At 34.0% G+C, this 22934-nt stretch overlaps 1 long non-coding RNA gene and 1 pseudogene across 1 annotated transcript; both read right to left on the bottom strand.

Moving 5' to 3' along the window:
* Positions 1 to 2933: 2933 nt before the first annotated feature.
* Positions 2934 to 5277, bottom strand: LOC109178427 (annotated as a pseudogene).
* A 5054-nt stretch (positions 5278 to 10331) lies between these two features.
* LOC109178428 lies at positions 10332 to 15817 on the bottom strand. The gene is made up of 5 exons (XR_002053714.1): positions 15634 to 15817; positions 15374 to 15473; positions 14108 to 14185; positions 13933 to 14010; positions 10332 to 10568 (listed from the first exon to the last, which is right to left on the bottom strand). It is a non-coding gene; the product is annotated as an uncharacterized LOC109178428 (long non-coding RNA).
* Between the last annotated feature and the right edge of the window lie 7117 nt (positions 15818 to 22934).

Here is a 22934-nt window from a genome sequence, read left to right as displayed (position 1 = left end):
GATAAGGGATATTTGCGTCTTTTCATCCTACCTCCTTCTTCATCAACATCTAGTCTGCTTCTTTACTTACGGCAGTCACCCATCACTGGAAAACCAAGGTCAAAGGTCACCGGAGATGCTGCTGTTCGTCGTTGTTCAGTCTTTACCGGATCCACTTGCCGCTACTGTGGTGTTGGTCGTCGGAGGATGGAGACCAGGTGGGGGCCGGACGGCAGTGCTTATGTATATGTTGGTGTGTACAATTAAATCTAGAGAAGAGAGAGACGTGAGATAATAGAGATGAGAGAGAATTTGGGTACAGCTTTGATCAGAAGCCCCAAACCCCACATTGCAATGAATCTCACTTGGATTCCCTCCTTGCAGCAGCTGCTTCAAGTTTAAAGATGGGTCCTCCACGTCGCCGGAAATCCACCGGAGAAGATACTGGTCCGACCCGCCAGATTCAGCCAACAAACACTCCCAGTCTTCCATTCCAAGATCAAAATTTTCTGGCCCCTCGCTCCAGTCCAGCGCAGGGTGAAGCTCTCCCACGCACTTCTTTTTCTGGCCGGAGCCTATGCCGACTAGATTAGCCTCCATAGTTTGAATGGTAGTGGCGATGGAAGGAGCCACTAGACTTGCTGTTTTATACCCGCTGCCGCCGCCGCTAAGGAGGATGAGGAAGCGGAGGTAGAAGTGGAGGGGCTAGGACTCCTCGTATCCAGAACAGAAACCGATTCACTGCTCGCAAAACCGCTATCTTTCTTGAACTTGGCTGCATCTGGGGGCACTAAGGAGGAAGAAATTGCATACCCAAACCTAGAAACTTCAAAAACACTTTTCCCCTACAAGTTATTGCTAATATACTTTATTCCTATTATCTGCAAATACAAGAAACCTGACAAAAATAATAATCCCTAGAACCCAATACCAAATCTCAAGTGCAAGAGATCTAGGAGAAACAAAAGCACACACAAAAAAAAGAGTTTCCCCCTAGAAAAAAGCTTCTTCAATGGCAGAGAAGACTCACAGGGTTCAAAGCTATGAGCTTTACACTCCGATCCGGGCATTTTTTTTTCCAGCTGTAAGCTTAGCCATATCACCATTACAGGAGCTCCATGTTGGGTGACTGGCGTAAGTAAAGAAGCGATGATGAAGAAGGAGATAGGATGAAAAGACGCAAATACCCCTTCTCAAACGAGACATCTAATGGGAAGAGTGGCGGAGGATCAAAATTGTCCTCGTCACAATAAGAGTGTCCATAAATTGTCTGATATTTTTATGAGGACCAAAATTGTCCGTGCCAGTATAAGTCTAGTACAAAAAATGTCTTTTACTCAATAAAATTTTATAGCCCCCACGGCTAAGAAATCAAGAATTTTAAATAAGAAATAGTCAGATATTTAAAATTAACGATAAGAAATTGCGTTTATGAAAACTTTGGGGATTCAGAAAAGAGTCTATTAATATTGCCGACTAACAACAACTATTGTTTAAAAATTGAACGTTAGATTATCAGATGAGTAGCTAGATTTGGTTAGCCGTTGACAAAAATTCATGATTGCCAATAAGCTAAGGGCATATGTTTATGTCACAATTTATCTGGTCCACATAGCATATGGATCATGGATCGAAACGATGAGGTACATTAAATTCATACTCGTAAGATTTTCATAACATAAGACACAAAATATATCTCTGAACAATTTTGTATGAATTAAGGTTACTTTTTTGAGGACTAAAAGTTTTTTTTTTTGTTTTTTTTTTTTTTTTTTTTTTAAAAAAAAAAACCAAAGATTAATTATACTATTAAGCCAAACTCTGATATCCAGTGGGCTAGCGACGAATGCAACAAATGCAAGCTCCAAATTTTGTTTAGATGCACTTTAAATCATTCAAATTAAGCATTTAAAATAAATTTTTTACCTACATAATTAATTTCATCATCTCTAATATAGACCTTCGTCACACTTATTATATTGCTGATTACAAATCTCTTGACAAATATTGAAAATATTTTCACACCCAAAAAGTGCATGCAATATCCACAAAGTGGCAAGAAAACATATAATCACAACCCAACAACATACTTAGACAATTGGAACACAATTAACTAAACAAACAAGAATCGACTCTCGTATGTGTACAACATGTTCTAAATCTAGATCAGTTTTATAATAGTCATCATCGATCTTCAGCTCTTCTTTTCATTTGATTATTCGACCTGAGATATTCTTCCCAGATATCTAATAGGATCAAATACATAACTTAAAATATAATCAAAAGCTATATAAAATATATAGAATAGTTGATAACCAATTAATTTGTCACTCAATTCTAACATACATCCATACCTTAGCTTGTCATTCAACATCTGAAGGTATAGACTCTTCTATGTGTGTACATTGTGATTCATCTGATTTTGATCTATATAAAAAAAGATAATGCAAAATGAAAAAAAAAAAAAGTGAAATGAGATTAAAATTTAAAGAGAAAACTGCCAATAAATTTTGTAAGAAAATTAGCATTATTATATTGAATAGAAAAATAAAGGCAAAAATAATTAAATAGCTTCTAACGCTCAAAATTTATTTCGTATCTGCTAGTTGCCTTTTAGATCGTTGGATATCCTCTGCAGACGTGATAACGGAAGGACAACACTGCTGCAACTCAATTGACTTCAAGTAACGACTATATTTCCATTATATAAGGAATTTTTTCAAATCATAACAAAATCTTAGGACTAACCGCTCAAGATAACAAAATGAATATTTATCAGCTCTCCATTGCTTGAGCGTTTTTATCTTCAAGAAGCAAGAATTTTAAATTATGAAATCCACTTTCTTCTACTTCCATACTTTCCCATGAAACACATTTTTCAACTTGAGAACTTTAAGCTGAGGCAATATGCCAATTGCCGTTAAATCCTCTCCGAAAGGTTAATACATTCAACCTCACTCCGAAAGGTTAATACCATTCAACCTCAACTTCTTTAGTTGTGAAGGAAACACAGATGGTTTTGGAAGGGTTACAACATGGCCTAACGAAACTGAAATTGTTAGCCTCTCAAGTCGTTTCAACATTCTAGATTATCGAAAATAATTGGACTGCTGTCAGATACAAAGATTTTCAAAATTTTAATGTTTGGAAACTGCAATATAATCCTGTTCTGCAATGAGTTGGACACACCCAAGATAATGTCTGCATATTATCTTTATCCATGCTTGGAGGATCAATCACATAAGATTTGTCAAGTTCAAGATGTTGTAACTGAGATGACCCCCAAATTGTAGAAGGCAAATGGAGAGGCGGAGGGGCTCCAAGTTTGGATTCATTACTAGAAACAACAAGTGTCTGCAAGTTTCGATTAGTTGACACTACATACTCAAGACCCTCAAACCATTCAGATACAGATAGGTATCTCAAGAAAACTAAATCCTGTAAGCGTGTTTGCACTCTTTGAAGAAACGAGGATGGAACAAAAGCTAAAACTCTAAGCAACTTGAAAGATACAAATATTTCAGCATCTTCTTGAAAGAAGAAAATAGAACGAGGGTTGTTTGTTTTTAACAACACATAATAGTCAAATTTATGTGTGTATAAACTTAACCAACGGCATGAATTTGCAAACATGCTAAATGACTCTTGTGGAAGTTGCCGAGTATTTAAAGAACATAAAATGCCCTCTTTTGAGCTTCTCTTACGCAAAAGCTATGGAAGGCACTGTGAATCCTACCATTCTTAATTTTTTCATCAAAACTCCAATTGGTCGATTAGAAATAAGACTTCTATCAATAAACTCTTTTAAATACTCATAAGCTTGATTTTCTAAACCCTTATTATCCAAAGGCTCAATAAATCCCTCATCAATCCATAACCTAATAAGTAGTTTCATTTTGATTGCACTACGTTTTGGAAAAACTCCAAAATATAGAAAGCAAACTTTCAAATGTTGTGGCAATTGATGGTAAGTGAGGGTGAGTGCCCTGCTATCTAGAACTCCAATCAACTCTATTTCCTTTTCAACTTCTTCCATTCTTGTTGTATGTTGTCACATTTAGATAGACGCTTTGCAACTACAACAATTGAGTGCGGCAATCCTTCACATATCTCTACAACTTGGCTCCTAATTTTTTCAAATTTAGATGCCATATTATGTCGTTCTAAAAAAGGATTATTGCAAATAAATCCAACTTTCTTCTGAATTTAGCAAAGGCATGGGATGGACATAAACATTTAGGGAACAATATTCCTCACCGAAATTCCTGTAAAAGTAATCCCTTCTTAAATGCATAGTGGTTTGCACTATGCGACTTCCATTATCATCTTTATCAGGAAGACATCCTCTTATATCATACCAAGCTTGAGTGTTGCATAAGTTATCCAAAACAATTAGAAACCTCTTACCTCTCAAGAAGTTGTATACCTGCCTAGCTGCTACATCATCATCATCAGGAATGTTTGTCTCCTTTGTTAGTGTCCAAAGAAGGTCGTGTAGCATTTGGCTCTTGTTGTATTCCCAGACATAGTAACCCAACCTCGTACATCGAAGTGGGATGTAACGATTGGATCATTATATACACTCGTAGCTAAAGTTGTTTTTCCTATACAGGTCATACCGAGAATTGTGATTACTTTGAACTCAAATGCCCAGTCATCATCCCGGACGAGTTTATCCACTATCTGCATATGATCACGGCGACGACCCACCATTGTGCCCCCTCAAGCATCACCGGAGAATGTTTAATCCAAGGAATCATTGGTCCTTCACTTTCATTCTTCACTGCTTCTTTGCTTATGCTGCTGCTAAGTTTCAGCAACTCTGCTGCGTTTCTGCCGCTTCTTGCAAGATCTGGAAGAGTTGCTGAGAAGCTTTTTGTTGGTCCTCTGCGTTCTTGGCCAGAAGAAAGTTGCTGAGTTGTATTTCGATGCGATCTTCGGCCTCCAGTGCAAAGTCTCTGATCTTCATCTCCAAATCTCTGGTTGCAGGGCCACCCCCAGATTTCTCTTGCACAGAAGCTTGCAAAGATGAAATCTTTTCAAACAAAGAATTGATTGATATGGATGCTTCATCATCAAGAGAAACCCTTGGATTGTTGGGTTGCTGAAACTCCAACTTCATAGTTGCACTGAGAGAAGTCAAAGCAACAGATGCCATTTCTCTCTCTCTCTTTCAAAATATTCAGATTTGCTTGTTTAGTTTTGTCAATGAATGAGTGGGTGTGGCCACAACTCTCCAAACATTGCATAAAAAGATGATGAAGGTGGTCTGATCTGCTGGTTAAAAAATTGTTTTAATTTCTCTCTCATCTGTAAAACATTGTCTCCACCAATGTCCAATGATGCACACTGAAGTATTATTCATATTAATATTAATATATAAATAATGCCAACAACTTTTAAATTAACAAATATATTTAATCACTGTCCAGGGCACCAATTTCAATGTCCACCACCTTGCATAATACGGAGTATTAATTAATCACCATTCTCTGCATTGATAGTTCAGTTGGTCACATGGATAAAGTTTATGAACAATAATTCGAGATCGAGTCTTACCAGCAGCGGTGTAGGAAGTTAAGGGGCTTCCTTGTGTACAATAAGTATATGATTTATATCATCACAGAAGATCTGTCGGGCCAGTACCTGTGGGGCACTTTTTGGAAACAATATTAATCACCATCCCCCGACTCCAACCACCATCACCTTTGCATAATATTAATGTTATCATGTTAGGTAAGCTAGTGTAGTTGGTTGTGTGGAAATTCCCAAAACGATTTGTGATGGCTAAGATCCATGACGGGATCTAAGCTGAGAGCCTTAGACTCGTGTCGCGAGCGAGTAAGCCGAAATGCCATGCAATTTTTTGGGAATGTTCCTAGAGGTAAACTCGTACCTCCAATTTTTGTGTGTGTTGCGATAGGCAAGCCAAAATTGGTTAAGTACAGAGTTAGATGTGCAATGGTAAGTCTAGACTTATAAGTCGTAGACAGAATACCATTAAACAATTTCTCACAACAGGGGTTATCCCTATTGACTACGTGATGTCAAAAGATAATGTAGCGGCCGTTAACTTGCTAACCCGAGGGTAAACAAATGGTTGTGGAGAAGTTGGAACGAGGAATGGGTCTAAGCCCTTGGACTAAAAGTTCTATAGTGGATACCCAACCTAGCTGGCACCTAGGTTCAATGGAACAACTAAATTATGGAACGAAGTGTGTCACTATGGGGGTCTCGGGCTCCCTACCACTCCTCGTTAAAAACAGTGACTCTCGCACGAGGCTAGCACATTGATGATTTAATGATTCGAATGTCGATTGACATGGGTGTGTATGATTCGATACTTGAGAAAGAATCACCTGTGTGAGAGAGAAGTGAGGGTCGCTTCAAAGGAGAATTGATGGGCACAATTCTTTAGAAACTCTTGCAGAACCAGGAAGATGACCCACGACCAAAACGGGCACACTCATGAGAACAGAGCACGGTTGGGAGGTTCCTGTGTGAGATATGTCATCGTCTACACAAACGGCAGTCGGTTCAAAGACATCGTGTTCTACCGTACAGCCAATAGAGCAAACATGTCTTCACAAGGGAAGGTTCAAAGGGTATAGTGATCCCTACCTATCTTATGCAGAGATCGACCGTTGAACACAGTTGTTTCCGATTTCAAAATACCCTGAAAATCAATTTTCATTCATGTGGGGGATTGTTGGGAAAAATAGCATTAAAATGGAATTTTAAGTAGCTATTTTGTTGTACAATTATCAGTGGGGTCCACTTCCGAAATGGGTCGGGTCAAAGTGGATTCGGGTTCTTTGTAGTGAGACAAAGAGAGTGATATATCGTACGATCAAAACGGATAATAGGTGAATGAGATATTGATTCTCAAAGTAGACCCATTTGAGTTGGAAAAATGAAGGGAAAAGCTTGGGAAGAAGTTTTGTCCCACATTGGTTTGGGAAGAGGATTTGCCCCACTATTTATACAAGAGCTCTTTTAAAGCTTATTGAATTGTATAGCATAGAGGCTTTTTTTCGTGTGTAGGGGTGGTGCAATTGAAAAGGCTTGATCCAAGAGCCTGAGCTCGTGTGCAAGTAACTTTCTGGATCCTTTTTTCCAACGGTTCGGTGCACGATGCATATGAAAGCGCGGTACGTTCTGGTCTTCTGGAATATTACGCGTGGTTCACGTCTACCGAAAACAGCAGTACGCGCGGCAACTAACTATTTGGAGGATTAATTCAACTGTTGGTCGGCTTTGAAGGTTATAATCTGATTTTAAATTAGATTTAATCTCAATAGACGGAGGACCAAAAATGTCCTCGCCACAATAACTCTGTCCATAAAATGGAAAATTTTTTTTATAAAGGACTAAAATTGTCCAAGCCACTATAAGTCTAGGACCAAAAATGTCTTTTACTCAATGTTATTTACACCTCAATCTCCTATATAAGTTTGTTGTTGGAGCAGCAGATTTACAAGTTAGAAGTGAAGTAGAAACACAACACACGCAACAAGAAGTTAGTTTTCTTCTCTCAAAACTCTGCTCCTACTCCGTTCTTGCTGTTGTGTTCTGTCCGTGCTCTAGTTCGTCGGATTCATTCGTTGGGGTGCTCAAACGTTGAATCGTAGTACATTTTATCCTGGGAAGCCTAAGCAACAACGCTCCTGGAACTTTTGGGAGGTGGCAAATAAGGTTTTAAAGAAGAGAGCTTTCGCTCAACTCGTACTTTCCACTCTTCTTCATCTTCTCTCTACTCCGATTTTGGGATTATGCTTTTAAGCAAAAATCCTTGTACTACACTTTTCCTTTAGTTGGAATAATAATCCGAGGATTATAAATTCCAGTTGGTTGATATATATATTTTTCGTGTGTGTGTGTATATATATATATATATATATAACCTTTGGGGTCCGATTTATGTGTATATTAGTATGTGTATATATATATATATATTTCGGATATATATTGAATAATATTTTATATACTTTCGTGTGTATAGACGATAAATCTTATTTTGTGATATTAAATCGACTTTGGTTCATTATCACCAACACATTATACATACAATAGTCTTATTACAGCGAGACATGTTATTAAATTTCATTTATACACATTATAGTCTTATTACAACACCACTAAATAGTTTCATTTTATATACATTGTAGTTTCATTATAACACAACTAAAGTATCATTTTAATATAACTAGATTTTCATTTGACAATATACACTCAATATGTAAGACATTATTCAGTTTCTTTTTATACATACTGTAGTTTCATTTCAACAAAACTAATGTATCATTTCAATTCAACTACAACTGTATTTGACAATATACACTTAATTTGTGAGACATGTTATTTAGTTTCATTTTATATATATTTTTGTTTCATTTTAACACAACTACGATATCATTTCAATTCAATTATAGTTTATTTGATAATATAAATAACACAATATGTTAGACAAGTTATTTAGTTTCATTTTAGATACATTATAGTTTCATTTTATTATAAACACATCAAAAATATGAGATTTGTTAAAATTTAACAAATTGTTTCTTTACTTAAAGAAACAACGCTATTTTCATACCATGATCCACGGTCCACGATATAGAAAATCGCACCATCTCCCACTTTAATTTCTTTCGTTTCCCTCCTTCCATTTGAAGACTTAAGGGGTCGTTTGGTTCACGGAATGTCAGATTACCTTAGGGAATGTTAGATTGTTGGGAATGTTAGATTACTGAGAATGTTAGATTCCTGTGTTTGGTTAAAATTGGGGTATGTAATATAATGATGTTTAGTTTAGGGTTATCTTTTATACACACTATAATATCCTTAACATATTTTCATATATTTTAATAAATTTAAAAATTAAAATAAATAAATAAGATAACAGTATCATATATAATTACACGATTTTAAAATATTAATTAAAATCTTGAACTTGAGAAACAAAATTATTTTATATGCTAACATAGCATAATAAAAATAAAAAAAAAATAGTTACAAAAATAATTATATATATATATATATATATATATATATATATATATATATATATATATATACTAAACTAACATAACCAAGGTTATCTTACATTACCTAATATTTTGAAGGGAATCACATTCCCTTCAAAATCTTATATGGAGGGAATGTGACATTCCTTGAGAATGTTAGATTCCCTAAAATAATATAAACCAAATACCGGAATGTGAGTAACTCACATTCCCTTGATTATGTTATATAACTGAACCAAACGCCCCCTAAAAGTCTTCATAACCATCCAACAAGTCAACAACTACTCCCCCATTTATTCTTTATTTTATGTAATTAGTGAGGAAGTTTTTGTTCTACTCCCCCACTTATTCCTTATTTTATGTAATTAGTGAGGACGCGTGGAAGCTGCCAAAAGTAGAGGATTAGGGGATTAAACAAATGTTTGGCTGTCCCTTAATCAGCCCAAACAATGAAAGAAAATCTAACAACCATTGTGCAGCTTGTGTGAAGATCAAACACGCACCCTCAAGCTTGGTATGCGTGTTCCAACCCACCAGACCACTCCATCTCTTGAGTAATTACTTATAGGGAGTTCGAGGGGACACATGCCGAATAGTCGACATGTCCGCCATGTATCCTCTATACACCCGGTGATCTCGGTAGCTAAAGAAATACGTGCACATACGTATAAGAATGTATCTGATTGACCAATCCCTTACTGGGATCGACTTGAATGCTAAGTATATGTGCTCGGGATCCCGACCCAATTACTCAGGTCGGGACTGAGCTTAGAAGAATAAAGTCAAAGGCCCATGAAGCCAACGAGAGGCCTAGCATCCAGGTCGAGTCAGTCATGAGCTAAACTCAGATCAGGTCAAGAATTGTCAATTGCCTCTCTGTGATTCGTATCCGACCAACTCTTTAGTGTAAAAGGGTTCGTAGCCCAAGATATATTCTCTATTAGTTTTCATATGATTTCTAATATCTAACTCTATAATAAAGCAAGAAGTTTTGCCAATCATTAGTTCCCGCCCAATGAAAACGACGCAGTTTTGGTATAGCTAACAATCTGGAATTAATTCCTTTTTTACTGTGCGCGTGTAATGAAAATTCGTATTGGGAATATACCTAGCCGTTCTTATTATTACACAGTCCTTGGTTCCCAAGGAGTTCAATTAATGTAGAACTCTTTGGTATTGTAACCAAGATCACTACTATTAATATCTACAAATCCTAATGAACTGCTACGGCATACAAGAAACAATTAAATAGAGATTACATACATTACATACATACATAGATACATAGAATATGCAGAGTTGGAATATTCAAATTTACATTAATTGAGATGTGCGATTTCCCAAACTTAGAATGCCGGTATCTCCTTATTTTTGAATCTTCAGTATGTATAAATACCGGCCTTCTTCATGGCAGTACACTTCAGAAAGTTATCACAGTTTACAGCCTTTTCGAAACCAATCTTTGCTGTTTCAACATGCCTTCCATGTTCCTTGCCGTGAGAAACATCAAGCCGGAACACCAGCAAAGGGCAATACGAGTGAGAGCAATTCGTGTGTTTGAAGTTCCTGAAAAAAGGGGAGAAGGTCAGGTTAGTAAGAGCATGGAAGTTGTGTTCCATGATGAAGAGGTAATTTTAGCTATTTTCACATATGATTTTGTCTACTAACTGCTGCCATTTTATCTAATAATCTTACTGTGTTTTCCTATCTATAATCTTCTCATATAATGTTCTTTCAATTAAGCTTCTATAACTGTTTTGCTGTGTACATTTTGTTTACTATTGTATTCGCAGGGAGACTACATTCATGCGAGTATCATCAAGAAAGACATTGTCAAGTATAAAGATATAATCAAGGAAGGGAAAATTTATGAAATAAAGAACTTCATGGCCTCTACAAACTACTACGTGTACAAGATTACAGAGCATGGTTTCCTGCTGAAATTTAACTACAGAACACAAGTCAAGGAAATACATTCTACTGGCTTTCCTTGCAAAATGTTTAGATTAAAGAGTTTTGTGGCTTTGAAAGATCCTGAGGATGTGAATGACAAGGAGCTGATTGGTACTAAATTTACATTTCCAAACTGCTAATATCTTCTTTATTATACTTTTAATATAATATTGCTAATATTTTGTTCGTTTTGCAGATGTTATTGGAAGGGTAACTGAGATTTACAATCCTGTTGACAAGATTGTGGGGGGAAAGGCTACCAAACTAATAGACTTCCAACTTGAAGACAATGCGTAAGTTTATTAAAATAAATTTGATTACATTATAAATTCATGCTTTTTTTTTTAATAGTTTTGGGTTTTTTCTGTTTATAATGCAGTGATAACACCATCATGTGTACACTGTGGAATGAGCATGTTTCTTCCCTGATGCCTTTTTACAATAGTGATTCTAAAGAACCACTGATTGTTGTCATTCAATGCTGTAGGGCCAAAGTTGTGGGTGGTGAGTTTTTATACTATTTTCTCTTCTAATCTATAGATTCAAATACTGTATTTTATATCATAATATATATCATAATATATATCTAAAAATACACTTCTCTATTTTATGCATTTTTTTAGGTGAAGTGAGAATAACCAGTTCCTATGATGCTACGAAGCTGTGGTTTAATGAGGATTGGGAAGAGTTTAAAGAGTTTAGGTCAAAGTAAGTTCCATCTTTTATATTTCTCCTATTTTTTAGTTTTCTGCTAATTGTCTTGCTATCTTTATTAATGTGTGCTATACTTTGTACTTCTGAATTAACACAATCCATATATTTCATTTTATCATCTGAATAATGGAGAAAAAAAAAATATACTGTGTATATATACTTAAATACCATGCTGTACAATGTACTCAAATATATTTGAGTACACTGAACTGCATATCTAAATAAAAGATAGATAGTTTAAATGTTGTCTACTCTATTTTTGTTTGTTGTTTTAGACACATCTAACTAAGTTTCTAATGTTTTGAAGCATGAAAGCTCAGGGTACTCCAATGCGGAGTCTCAGTACTGGCACACTGCATTCCAACTCTACAGGCATTAGTGATTTTCATAATGCTTCTGTTATTGTGACTAACTGCCATGACATTAAGAAGGTGAAAGAGGTAATCCACATACTAAGCTACCAATCTTTTCTGTAGTTTGATGGGACTGAAATTATTAACTGTTATATATACTTATAAAATTGTTTGAATACTATAGGATGGGGACTATTATGTTGCTGCTGAGATTCTCGGGTTAGATTTTGAGGATGGTTGGTACTACTTATCATGCCTGAAACTTGGATGTAATAAGAAGCTTAAAGAACAGGAAGGGACACTTTTCTGTACTAAGTGTAAGAAGAATTGTATGATGGGTCAAGTTAGGTACAAAGTTGTTGTTATTGCTCTTGACAAGTTTGGAGATGCTCCAATGTTGCTTTGGGATAGGGAAGTTACAGAGCTTGTGGGTATTCCTGCCTCTATTTTGTATGCAAAATACAAGGAGGTAAATTCTTATTACCTAATGTCTGCATTTTTTGGCCTAAACTGTTTACATTATCTGTTTTTAACTTGGTTATTTGTTCACTATCTAAACAGCTTGATGTTGAAGTGCCCCCTGAATTGGATGCTATAGTTGGTATGAAGATGCTGTTTAAGATCAACTTCAAACTTGCCCAAAAGATGGGTCCCAATTACCCATTCAATGTTGTTAGGGTTGTAAGGGATGAGCACTTGCTTAAGACGTATGCTGACAGATTTGTGGAGCATGAAGAGCAAGACTTAATGTCAAGGATGATTGATGAGGAAACTAACACTGATGCAGTTTCTGGAGTAAGAATTTCTAACACTAAATTTTGAGATTTTTTATTTTTTTGGTTACTAATAGTGTTGTCTGCTTTTCTTACTAATAGGAAGATTCGATTGGGGTTGAAGTGAACAGTCCTGCGACTGTCCAGCCCTCGCAAAAGGAAGGAGAAGACAATGCAGAAAATGTTGGTGCTATTAAAAGGTCACTTTTGGATGAGTTTTCATCATCCAAAAGTAGGAAGAAGTTGAATGACTCAGAAATCAAAAAGGAAAAGATGTAATTGAGATTGATGGTTGAAAGAGATTGTTGATAGCCGGACACTATCCAGACATTTTTTTTTTTGTTTTTCCTAATACTGTGGTGTGACAATTTTTTATTTTCAGTTTTATGGATGGTTTAAAACTTTTATCTAATGCTTTTAGTAATTTCCTAACTGTTTAGTACAATAAATTGGTGTATGTACTGCTATTCGAACCTGTTTTGGAGTTTTTCTAATTTTGCTTTCAGGTTATTCAGAAAAAGGATGAAAGGTGTCCAAGTTGCAGCAAAGATGCTAGGGTTTAGGGTTTTAGAAGGCAAACAGGATGGAAATACTTTGGTAAGCAATTTAGAGTTTGAAGTTGTGTTTTTCATATGTTCCTATTGCCAACTCTAAGACTTTATATCTAAATATGTTTTGCCTGTTTTGCAGCAAAGATGCTAGGTGGCCAAGGTTTTAGAAGGCAAACAGGATGGAAATAGTTTGCCAAGCAATTTAGAGTTTGAAGTTGTGTTTTTCATATGTTCCTATTTCCAATTCTAAGACTTTAGATCTAAATATGTTGTGCCTGTTTTGCAGCAAACATGCTAGGTGGCCAAGTTTTTAGAAGGCAAACAGGATTGAAATAGTTTGGCAAGCAAAGTCGGTTTTAGTAGTCCACAGGATGTAAATAGTTTGCCAAGCAATTTAGACTTTGAAGTTGTGTTTTTTGTATGTTCCTATTCCCAATTCTAAGACTTTATATCTAAAATATAAAGTGCGTATAAAATAGATTTTGTTTCAATTACCTATTTGCACAATCAGCTTGACTCTGTTTGCAATTCTAAGACTTTACATGTAAATGTACTGTTCTAAAAAAAGGGTGTTAGTTGCAATTACCTATTTGCACAATCTTCCTTTACTCTGTTTGCAGCTATCCAAACAACTGATGTTCAAGCTGGAATCCATCAATGTGTTCTAGCACATTTAAATAGATATCAGATAAAAGCAACTAAAAGAAGAATTTTGTCAAGTCATTTAGGTCATGTAAAAAAAGGGTGTTAGTTCCAATTACCTATTTGCACAATCTTCCTTTACTCTGTTTGCATCTATCCAAACAACTGATGTTCAAGCTGGAATCCATCAATGTTTTCTAGCACATTTAGAAAGAAATCAGATAAAAGCAACTAAAAGAAGAATTTTGTAAGTCATTTACATTACTGTTTTATGTAGATATAAAACAAACATTCTCCTTTAAACGGAAAAATGTTTTTATCCTACACAAATTTGACTTTTATAGTAATATAAAATCCAATAATTTTAAAAATCCCAGAGGTCAAATACAATAGAAATACAAATTGATTAACACTGTCAATACTCGAGGACCATTTGTGACACAAAGACATTTTTCAAGGTGTCTATTATTAATAAAATAAATTTGTTTTTGCCAATAAAAAACAATTAAATAATCTCCTTATACATAGAAGAACATTATACCAGTTTTAAGCAAATAGTAAAAATTTACATTACTGTTTTATGTAGATATAAAACAAACATTCTCCTTTAAACGGAAAAATGTTTTTATCCTACACAAATCTGACTTTTATAGTAATATAAAATCCAATAATTTAAAAAATCCCAGAGGTCAAATACAATAGAAATACAAATTGATTAACACTGTCAATACTCGAGGACCATTTGTGACACAAAGACATTTTTCAAGGTGTCTATTATTAATAAAATAAATTTGTTTTTGCCAATAAAAAAAAATTAAATAATCTCCTTATACATAGAAGAACATTATACCAGTTTTAAGCAAATAGTAAAAAAAAAAAGGATTTTATATTACTGTTTTGACAAAAAAAAAATGAGAATCTGCTTTTAAAAAAGAGTTTATCATGCAAAAAAAAAACACTTATATGCTTATATAGACTAAAATAATGCATCAAAAACAAGATGTCAAGGACAATACAATTATTACTAAAATAAAGGAATTTGGTCGATAGTCGAGCACCATTTCCCGAACAAGGACATTTTACTGAATGTGTCTAATATTTACAAAATAAACTTAGTGCTTGCAATAAAACACAGTGAAAGAATATTATGATATATACAGAATAGTTATACCAGTTTTGACCAAAGAGAAAAAAAAAAGGTATTAGCATTACTTTGCTAACATTACTCAATTCTATACTTATATAGAACCAAACAATGCACCCAAATTAAAGGCCAGTGATGGAACAATATTGCCTTACAAATTAAAGTGAACAAACTTACAAAGTATGCAAGTATATCCATACAAACTAATCTAACTACAGCCAAGTAGAGAGGAAGTCTTAACCTATTTCGTTGTATGACCCTATTGCTTTTAGTGGTCTTTGATTGATTGGTTTTTTTATGACAGCTGCTCTTCAATTTCTTCAAAGCTTGATGATTTCATTCTAATAAGAATAACAACAAAAAATATTGTTAGAATTTGTGTTCAGGATATTTAATAAGAGGAAAAGCATACACTCGCATAAAGTGAACAAAGTTACAAACTATGCAAGTATATGCATACAAACTAATCTAAAGACAGCCAAATAAAGATAAAGTGTTAACCTATTTGCTTATATGACCATAATGCTTTTAGTGGTCTTTGATTGCTTGGTTCTTTTCTGGGACCCATTCTTCAATGTCTCCATAGCTTGGATTATTCCATTCTTAAAAAAATACCCAAAAAAATTAAAATGGTTAGAATGTGTTCATAATATTTAATAAGTAGAATCAAATAATCAATGTATGTGTTCAATGTTCTTAGAACAGTCTTACAAACTGTGCAACTATAACAGTGCAAACTCATCTAATGTAACACCAATCAAGATATAGTCTTAACTTATTTTCTGATGTGGCCGTGGTGATTATTTTGTGCTTGCTGCTCTTCAATTGCTCTAAAAAGAATAAAAAAAAAGTTAGACTTTCTGTCCAGAATAAATAATACCAACACATACATTGAATAAATTGGCAGGCACATTTAGAAAGAAATTACATAACAGCATTACAATTCAAGATTGGTAAATTAAATAACATTAGTGTGTTAACTAAAAAAAAGAAAATATACTTTTATTTGAAGAATAATGTCAGCCACTGCCATAAGAGAAAAATGAATAGTTCTAGAACCAGTGAGTAATTGGGTGTGTGTTCCATGTTCTTACAAATCAGCTAAAGAAATTGGATCAGTGGGAAATATTGGCCTGTTAACTATTACTTAATCATTCTTAGGAAAAGAAACACATTTCCTAAACATTAAATACAATTGATGGGCAGCTATCATTACTATTAAGAGAAAACTCTTCAGTTCCAATCCTATTTTCAAAATCCAGGCAAAAGTAAAATAAAGTACAATGAAGCCATATTATCAGCTTTGCCCCATCTAACTACCAACACAGTTCTCCAATTTCAGACCACAGGTAAAGACACAAATCACATCTACATTTTCAAGTAAACACAATAGACAGAGCAATGAGGAAAATCACTAAATCAACAATTTTAGGCATCAAAAGGAAACCAAGTGATGAAAATAAAGGTAAGTTCGAAACTTATCTTTTTCATACTTCGAATTAAGCTTCATTCTAGCATCCTCTTCATCTGCGGTTCTGTTTATGCTCTCTATCTCCTCAAAAAATTCCAGTATGTTCTTAAAAAAGAACATGATAAAGTCGAAAACAGGTTAGGGTTTGTGTGAATAATAATATAGCTATACCATTTTGAAAATAACTGTTAAACAGTTAAGAGTACTTTCTCTTTGGTGTTTTTAGAGCAACATTACAAAAAATACGATTTAGAACCCTAATGGCTATGAAGAGGACAAATCTGAAATCAAAAAAATTCAGCTATGATTGTTGATATGCATGCATAGATCAAGAAACATAGATCAAATTTAGAACAAACAACAACGAAAAGTAGGAAACCTAAACAAATTTAGTGTAGATTGACAAATTAATAACCTTAGAATTGGAGAATTACCTTCACTGAAACGCGATTGCCACGATTTACCGTTGTTGAACACTAAGATCTTTCACAGAAAGGAAAGATCGGGATTGTGTACTGCTAATCGGAATTGATGCTAAGCGAGACCCGACTACAATTTCTCCAGGAACAATGTTCAATAAGAACAGTTGAATCGGAGATTAGGACTTAGGACTGATCTAGATTTAGGCTTGACAGAGAAAGATAGTAAGATCGTAGGGAGAGGTGAAGAACAGATCTGTTCAGACATGAGAGCAAGGAGAGCTCAAGAGAAGGAGAAGGGTAGACCCTTCTTCCTCTTCTCTCGAAATTCCGACAGAAAAAACATTAATATTGGATATATTATTGTATATATATATATATATATATATATATATAAATTATATGCGGAAAATTATATATATACCGAAAATAATATATTTAAAGAGGTTAAAGATATAAATTAATAAATAAATATATAGATATGTATATAGTTATTTATTTATTTATTTAATTTTTAATTGTTATGTGTAATTAATTAGATATATAATCTTAACAATTGTAATGGTATTTATTGTGGACAATGTTATACTTAAGATTTTGTCAAATAAAATTAGTGTTACTATATAGCCATTACCATTTCAGGTTATATATATTTCACAATTAGATTATCGGTAAGGTGTGTTTAGTGGCACACCACTAATTTGTAAATAATTGTTAGGTAAATTTTTAACAATTTGAAATTAAGTATGTATTGTTAGTTGTATTATGTGTAATTCATTTTTATGATTTTTAGTTATTTGGATTATTATTAAATTTAATGTTGTATTTTAATTCGCAGAAAATGAATTGGGCAACTCATCATCAAGGAATAATTCTGATCAAGGAAAACAACAGTCTCCGACAAGAAATCCTGCCCGCATTCCTCTTGGAGGGTGTTTGTCTCAAAACATCACACCCTTGAGTAACGTGACTAACGGTAAATCCACTAAGTTCAATTGATATAGCATCGTTGTGAATTTATAAAACCTTTTTATAAGTCTACTTATTATGTAAGTCTTATTTAAAACAATTACAATTTACAATCATAAGCTAGCGTAATGAATAGCATTATGTGTGATTAATTTAAAAAATGTTAACTGTTCTACTTACTGTTGTTTTTATCCTCTTTTAATTGATTTTTTTTTCATACAGCAAATAATTTTTTCAAATCATCATTAATGACTAATGCTGGTCAAGGTAAGGAGCAACATACGCCAAATCATCCTGCCAAAAATCCTTTGGGATGTTGTTTCTCTCCGGATATCACACCATTCAGTAACATCAGTAATGGTAAATCCCAATATATGAATTGATATACATTCATTGTTAATTTAAATATCCTTATACTGTTAATTGTTCGAAGCTGTTTGTAAAATTAAATAGTATAATTATAATGTAATTCATGTTTAATATCAATTTGTAATTAATTGATTAGGTGTAATTAATTGATTACATTGTACTTAATCATATATAGTTTTACATTTCTATTGTATTTAAGTTAGAATGTGGATCATTGTGTACATAATTCTATTCGTTTACGTATTAAAGTTGTGCAATTGAATTTTTTTTTTTTTGTGATGTGTATTGAATTGTTTCGAGTTATAATTATTGGAATTAATTCTTAAGTTAATGGTATATTTTAAATCACATCAAATCATTTCGGTTACTCATCTTTTATGAATAATGCTGCTCAAGATCAAGACCAACGTACGACAGCTAATCCTTACACAATTCCCCACCGAGGATGTTTCTCTGAATATATCACACCATCGAGTAACATCACTACCGGTAAATGCCCGGTGTTGAATTGCTATACAATCATTGTGAATTTAATTATAATGTAACTCATTGTACATATAAGCATGTGTGGAATTGTAATCTCACTATTTTTTGCCTTATATATGATTTATTTTTTAAAAATAAATTTTTAATTTTTTGTTGAAATAGTTAAATTTGTTTTGATATGTGTAATTAATTAAATAGATTTTAGTTAGTGAATTACACTCTTTTCTCTTTTATTTCTATTTATTTACAGTGCATATATTATTGTGGACCATGGTCTACCATGTGATTTTTCCACTAAAATATAATAATATTTTTACAATTACATTACTATTTCATATTCTAGGTTAGCATAAATTATAATGTTACGTGTATTTAATTTATAATAGTAAGAATTCTATCCTTTTTATATATTCATTGTTAATTTAAATATCGTTATACTGTTATTTGTTCGAAGCTTTTTGTAAAATTAAATGGTATAATTATAATGTAATTCATGTTTAATATCAATTTGTAATTAATTGATTAGATGTAATTAATTGATTACATTGTACTTAATCATATATAGTTTTTGTCGTACTTGAATTGTATTTAAGTTAGAATGTGGACCATCGTCTACATAATTATATTCAATTACGTATTAAAGTTGTGCAAGTGATTTTTTTTTTTTTTGTTATGTGTACTGAATTGTTTCGAGTTATAATTATTGGAATTAGTTCTTAATTTGATGGTATATTTTAAATCACAGCAAATCATTTCGGTGGCTCATCTTGTACGAATAATACTGCTCAAGATCAAGACCAACGTACGACAGCTAATCCTTACACAAATCCCCAGCGAGGATGTTTCTCTGAATATATCACACCATTGAGTAACATCACTACCGGTAAATGCCCTAAGCTGAATTGCTATAGACTCATTGTGAATTTAATTATAATGTAACTCATGGTACATATAAGTATGTGTGGATTTTTGGCTGATATATGATTTATTTTGGAATCTCAATTTCTAATTTTTTGTTAAAATAGTTTCATTTGTTTTGATATGTGTAATTAATTCCATAGATTCTACTTAGTGAAATACACTTTTTTCTCTTTTATTTCTATTAATGGTGAACATATTATTGTGGACCATGGTCTACCATGTGATTTTTCCACTAAAATATAATAATACTTATACAGTTAAATTACTATTTCATATTCTAGGTTACCATAAGTTATAATGTTAGGTGTATTTAATTTATAGTATTAAGAATTCTATCCTTTTTATGTTACTACGTGCTACCAAATTATTTTTTTTACAGTACCATAAAATGTAGTGGTTTCAATTATTTGTCACTTTAAATATTGTTATTCTTTAAATTTGTCTAATATTATGTATGTGTACAGTACGGCAATCCAATACACAAATAGGAGATGAATTTGCAATTCGTAAACCATTAGATAAATATGCAATTGTCGAAGACCAGGTAACAACCAGAGACTTGCTACCTGCCTTTGAAGATGAAAGTAACAATGCGGTGAGCGATGTCCCAAATCAGAACATAGCTGGTACTAAAATACTACCCTGTGGTGTTTCAAACAAATATAAGTAAAGTACATATGGTCAGTCTTTCAATATTAAAAATAATTTTTAAATGTTTTTTAATTTCAGATGCAAATTTATCGGGTGACGCTGTAAGGCAGACCTCGGGAATTGGGACATCATCTGGTCCACAAAATGGTATGTATGTTTGTTTGTTTTATATATACAGCAAATATAAATCAGTATTTAAATTTGTATATATTTGGTTTCAGGTCAATACTGCGATTTTGGTGATGCAACAAATCAGTGCGTACATTGTGGGGCTATGTTTTGGTTTGAAGAAAGGAAGAAAAATTTGTCAACAAAAGCATCGCCACTGTTTATGTTGTGTTGCAACAATGGGAAGATCAAATTGCCGGATAATAAGTTGCCACCAAAAGGTATATTTGATCTCTTTTTCGGCAATGACGAATTATCAAAAGAATTTTTACACAACATTAGGACCTACAACAACATGTTCTGCTTCACATCCATGGGTGGAAAAATTGACAAGAACGTGAACAAGGGTGAGCACCTCCAATTTTTTCGATTAAGTGGTCAAAACTACCACCTAATGGGCACTTTACTTCCAGAACAAGGCAAAGAACCTCATTTTGCCCAGTTATACATATACGACACGGCAAATGAAAGGAACAACGGTATAAATGCTGGTGAGGTAAAGAAGTTTCCGTAATTACACATTTGAATACTATTTTTTATCTAAATAAATATCAATTCCAAGTATATGTTGTTGTAGGGGTATTGGTGACCAAGATGACATTCATGTAGAAATATGAATGTCATTCAGAAAGACCTGGATGAAAATAATGTCTTGGTTAAGTCTTTTCGCATGGCTATGTCTGAGTTGGATATTAATCCATGCGCAAAGTAAAAATAAAGTTGTTGGAAAACGAACTAGAGATGCTAGGACATATAATCTGCCTCAAGTGTCTGAAGTAGCAGCTTTAATCGTTGGCGATCTGGATACCAGTATTGAAGAGCGTGATATTATTGTTCAATCGAAGGGTGGCCAACTACAGAGGATTACTGAATTAAATCCTTCATACTTACCACTGCAATACCCTATTCTGTTTCCATATGGCGAAGATGGTTATCGCGGAGGACATTGCATTCGCCGACGTAGTCGGCAGGCGCTCTTCTGGTGGTAGACAAAGGATTAGCCCCAGGGAGTTTTTTTGCTACCGCATACAATCTAGACAGTCAGCTCCAAGTACCATATTATTTGCAAAGCGGTTGTTCCAACAATTCGTTGTAGATGGCTACACAATGGTTGAGTCTGGAAGACTAATTTATATAAGGACACACCAAAAAAGCCTAAGGTGTGAGAGTTACAGTGGACTGACTGATGCTTTGACGAGGGGTGATTTAAGCCCTGCAGCCCAAGGTCGTAGAAAATACTACCTTCGAGTTTTACGGGTGGTGCTAGATATATGATACAAAACTACCAAGATGCAATGACAATATGTAGATGGATTGGATACCCAGATTTATTTATAACCTTTACATGCAATCCGAAGTGGCCTGAGGTGCAACGGTTTTTAAAAGATCAAAGGTTGAAGCCAGAAGACGGCCGGACATAATTTGCCGCTTATTTAAGATTAAGTTGGATGCTTGATGGCTGATGTCGAAAGAATCAACTATTTGGCCCTGTTGCGGAGGTAATATTTTGTTATTGTATTTTAAATCAATTAATCTAAATAAATTTTATGTAATTTGCTTAACCTTATTATGTTTATTTGTATGTTTTACAGTCATATATACAATTGAGTTTCAAAAGCGAGGTCTTCCGCATGCTCATATATTGCTTTTTCTGGAGAAAAGTAAAGAAGTTAGGCAAGTTCTCACTCTAGACAACATAATTTCAGCAGAGATTCCCGATGAAAAGAATGATGCTGAGTATTACCAGGCGGGTAGAGGAATTTATGATGCATGGTCCATGTGGAAAAGCCAGGACAAATTCTCCATGCATGGTAAATGCACGATGCTCTAAACATTTTCCTAAGAGATTTGTTGATAGTTCTACGTTTGATGACGATGGTTACCCGGTATATAGAAGGAGAGACAATGGCAGTGTAGTTACAAAGAACGGGATCGCCTTGGACAACAGGTATGTGGTACCGCACAATAGATATTTATTGCTCAAGTACAAGGCTCATATAAAATGTCGAGTGTGCAACCAATCAAGGTCAATAAAGTACCTGTTCAAGTATGTTAACAAGGGTCATGATCGAGTAACAGCCGAATTTTACAAAACAGGCAATGATGACGAGAATGGCAAAGCAGTAGATGAGATAAATATGTACTATGACTGTAGTACATATCCCCGTGTGAAGCGGTCTGGCGTCTGTTTGGGTTTGATATACAACTTCGTGCGCCTTCGTAGAGAGGTTAAGCTTTCACCTTCCTAATCAACAGAGTGTGATATTTGCAGATGATGATGCAGTTGAGAACATTGTGAATAGACCTACGATAGCACAGAGCATGTTCTTAGAATGGTTCGAAGCTAA

Source organism: Ipomoea nil, unplaced genomic scaffold (assembly GCF_001879475.1).
Source record: "Ipomoea nil cultivar Tokyo-kokei standard unplaced genomic scaffold, Asagao_1.1 scaffold0845, whole genome shotgun sequence".
In the NCBI taxonomy this organism is placed as follows: domain Eukaryota; kingdom Viridiplantae; phylum Streptophyta; class Magnoliopsida; order Solanales; family Convolvulaceae; genus Ipomoea; species Ipomoea nil.
This window is presented reverse-complemented; position numbering and strand designations above follow the sequence as displayed.